The sequence below is a fragment of the Salvelinus sp. IW2-2015 genome, linkage group LG26 (assembly GCF_002910315.2).
Source record: "Salvelinus sp. IW2-2015 linkage group LG26, ASM291031v2, whole genome shotgun sequence".
Lineage (NCBI taxonomy): Eukaryota > Metazoa > Chordata > Actinopteri > Salmoniformes > Salmonidae > Salvelinus > Salvelinus sp. IW2-2015.
In genome coordinates this window covers 48683292-48687325 of record NC_036866.1, presented here as the reverse complement: position 1 = coordinate 48687325, position 4034 = coordinate 48683292, and positions in this window count along the sequence as shown.

The window sequence follows — 4034 nt, the reverse complement described above, 5'->3', positions numbered from 1 at the left end:
TAAAGTCTTTGAGAAGCCCAGTTAACAAACAGATAATTGACCATTTCGAATCCAAACCGTACCTTCTCCAAAGTGCAATCCGGTTTCCGAGCTGGTCACGGGTGCACTCATCAAGTTCAAGGTATTAACGATATCATAACCGCCATCGATAAAGAGCAGTACTGTGCAGCCGTCTTCATCGACCTGGCCAAGGCCTTCGACTCTGTCAATCACAAGCATTCTTATCGACAGACTCAACAGCATTGGTTTCTCAAATGACTGCCTCGCCTGGTTCACCAACTACTTCTCAGATAGATTCAGTGTGTCAAATCGGAGGGCCTGTTGTCCGACCTCTGACAGTCTCTATGGGGGTGCCACAGGGTTCAATTCTCGGGCCGACTCTTTTCTCTGTATATATCAACGATGTCGCTCTTGCTGCGGGTGATTCCTTGATCCACCTTACGCAGGACAACACATTCTGTATACATTTGGTCCTTCTTTGGACACTGTGTTAACAAACCTCAAACAAGCTTCAATGCCAATAACACACTCCTTCCGTGGCCTCCAACTGCTCTTAAACGCTAGTAAAACTAAATGCATGCTCTTCAACCGATCATGCTGCCACTCCGTCCGCCCGACTAGCATCATTACTCTGGACGTTTGGACTCTGAATATGTGGACAACTACAAATACCTAGTGTCTGGCTAGATTGTAAACTCTCCTTCCAAGCTCATATTTAACATCTCCAATCCAAAATTAAATCTAGAATCGGCTTCCTATTTCGCAACAAAGCCTCCTTCCTCACGCTGCCAAACATACCCTCGTAGAACTGACTATCGTGTCCGATCCTCGACTTGGCGATGTCCATTTACAAAATAGCCTCCAACACTCTACTCATCAAACTGGATGCAGTCTATCACAGTGCCATCCGTTTTGTACCTAAGCCCCATACACCACCACTGGACCTGTATGCTGTCGTTGGCTGGCCCTCGCTACATATTTCGCCAGACCCACTGGCTCCAGGCAGAGGTGGGACCAAGTCATTGTTTTACAAGTCACAAGTAAGGTCTCAATCTTAGACTCAGTCCCAAGTCAAGTCTCAAGTCAAACAGGCAAGTCGAGTCAAGTCTCAAGTCAGGACGCAAGTATCAAGTCCTCAAGTCCTAAACAACGTCATAATGTGCTCTTCACCAAATGTAATACCATTTCATATTTTTACAAGAGTATAGTTGTATATTACATTTACGCAAATCATGAATGCTTTTAAAAATATCTATATATTTATTCACTTCCAAATAAATGTTATATTTCCATGGAAATACATGGGTAACCATGAGAAAGACGACCCCCCCCCCCCCCATAGTGATCAACTATCGAGGATGCTATGTGCGCGAATCGGCGATGTAGCCTTGTACACAATCGCCCAACCTTAACACACAAACACACTCACACACATTCTCTCTCTGTGTGGTTACAGTAGGCTAACGTATGTCAATGGTTATAGGACAGCAGTAACATCAGGCCTAGCCAGTTGTAGCTCAATCTTCGGTGCACTGATCACATTCCTGCACTGACTGACTGTGTGGAGGCTCATTGATTTAACGTTACGTTAGCCTACATGATACACTAGTAAAGTATAAAATATATAGCTGTCGCGCTATAATTAGCACGACATTACCGTTCTTTGTGCAGCTTCAAATGTCGAACAAAGTTGGAAAATTGTTGTGCCCTTCCCACATGTTTTTTGCAAGTTGAAATCCGTTTTTTTGTTGATACAGCGTCGTCTTTAATATCCGAAAATAATAATTTGGGGTATCATCTTTCCACGGCTCCATCCGAATTCACCCGCCGACGTTCCTCTGCACTGGCCACGCACAAACTTTTTCTCAGCTGGCACATTTTGATTGGCTACTGTCCGATTCAAACTGTAATCCGTTAAATGAAGAGTTTTATGGCCTGCGCACTTTTTACACACTTTTTTAATAGCATATTTTTTATATTGGGCTTGGGGAGGGTATCAATTAGGTCGAGTCATAAGGCTCAAGTCCAAGTTAATTCACGAGTCATTGGTGTTAAAGTCAAAGTCGAATTGCAAAGTCATCATATTTTGTGACTCGAGTCTGACTCGAGTCCAAGTCATGTGACTCGAGTCCCCACCTCCAGGCTCCAGGTCATATATATGTCCTGGCTAGGTAAAGCTCCACCTTATCTAGCCTTTACTGTTCTTCAACTTTACAGTGATTGAACTATAGCTTAATAGGCATGCCCCTTTCAAAAAATGTAGAACGAAGAACAGATATAGCCCTTGGTTCACTCCAGACCTGACTGCCCTCGACCAGCACAAAAACATCCTGTGGCGGACTGCACTAGCATCGAATAGTCCCCGCGATATGCAACTTTTCAGGGAAGTCAGTAACCAATACATGCAGTCAGTTAGGAAAGCAAAGGCTAGCTTTTTCAAACAGAAATTTACATCCTGTAGCTCTAACGCCAAAGGTTTTGGGACACTGTAAAGTCCATGGAGAATAAGAGCACCTCCTCCCAGCTGCCCACTGCACTGAGGCTAGGAAACACTGTCACCACCAATAAATCCACGATAATTGAGAATTTCAATAAGCATTTCTCTACGGCTGGCCATGCTTTCCTCCTGGCTACCCCAACCTCGGCCAACTGCTCCGCAACCCCTGCAGCAGCTTGCCCTGCAGCTACTTGCCCAAGCCTCCCCAGCTTCTCCTTCACCCAAATCCAGATAGCAGATGTTCTGAAAGAGCTGCAAAACCTGGACCCGTACAAATCAGCTTGGCTAGACAATCTGGACCCTCTCTTTCTAAAATTATTTGCCGCCATTGTTGCAACCCCTATTACCAGTCTGTTCAACCGCTTTTTCGTATTGTCCGAGATTCCTAAAGATTAGAAAGCTGCCGCGGTCATCCCCCTCTTCAAAGGGGGTGACACTCGAGACCCAAACTGTTACAGACATATATCCATCCTGCCCTGCATTTCTAAAGTCTTTGAAGGCCAAGTTAACAAACACATCACCGACCATTTCGAATCCAAACCGTACCTTCTCCACTGTGCAATCCGGTTTCTGAGCTGGTCACGGGTGCACCTCATCCACGCTCAAGGTACTAAACAATATCATAACCGCCATCGATAAAAGAGAGTACTGTGCAGCCGTCTTTATCGACCTGGCCAAGGCCTTCGACTCTGTCAATCACAGTATTCTTATCGGCAGACTCAACAGCATTGGTTTCTCAAATGACTGCCTCGCCTGGTTCACCAACTACTTCTCAGATAGATTTCAGTGTGTCAAATCGGAGGGCCTGTTGTCCAGACCTCTGACAGTCTCTATGGGGGTGCCACAGGGTTCAATTCTCGGGCCGACTCTTTTCTCTGTATATATCAATGATGTCGCACTTGCTGCGGGTGATTCCTTGATCCACCTCTACGCAGACGACACCATTCTGTACACATCTGGCCCTTCTTTGGACACTGTGTTAACCTCTCTTGGGTACGTGAGACGGTAGCGTCCCACCTCTTCAACAGCCAGTGAAACTGCTGGGCGCCAAATTCAAATATAGAAATACTCATTATAAAAATTCAGAAAACAAAACATATTTTACATAGGTTTAAAGATGAACTTCTTGTGAATCCAACCACGTGTCAGATTTTAAACAATGCTTTTCGGCGAAAGCATATAGTACGATTATTGAGAACATAGCCCACTAGACAAATCATTACAAACAAATACCAGCCAAGAAGAGTTACACAAGTCAGAAAATAGAGATAAAATTAATCCCTTACCTTTGATGATCTTCATATGGTTGCACTCAGCAGACATTAATCTACTCAATAAATGTTCCTTTTGTTCGATAAAGTCTCTTTATATCCAAAAACCTCCAGTTTTGTTCGCAAGTTTTTCTTCAGTAATCCACAAGCTCAAACGCAGTCAAAACAGGCAGACAAAAAATCCTAATTGTATCCGTAAAGTTCATAGAAACATGTCAAACAATTTCATATTCAATCCTCAGGTTGTTTTTAGCCTAAATAATCGA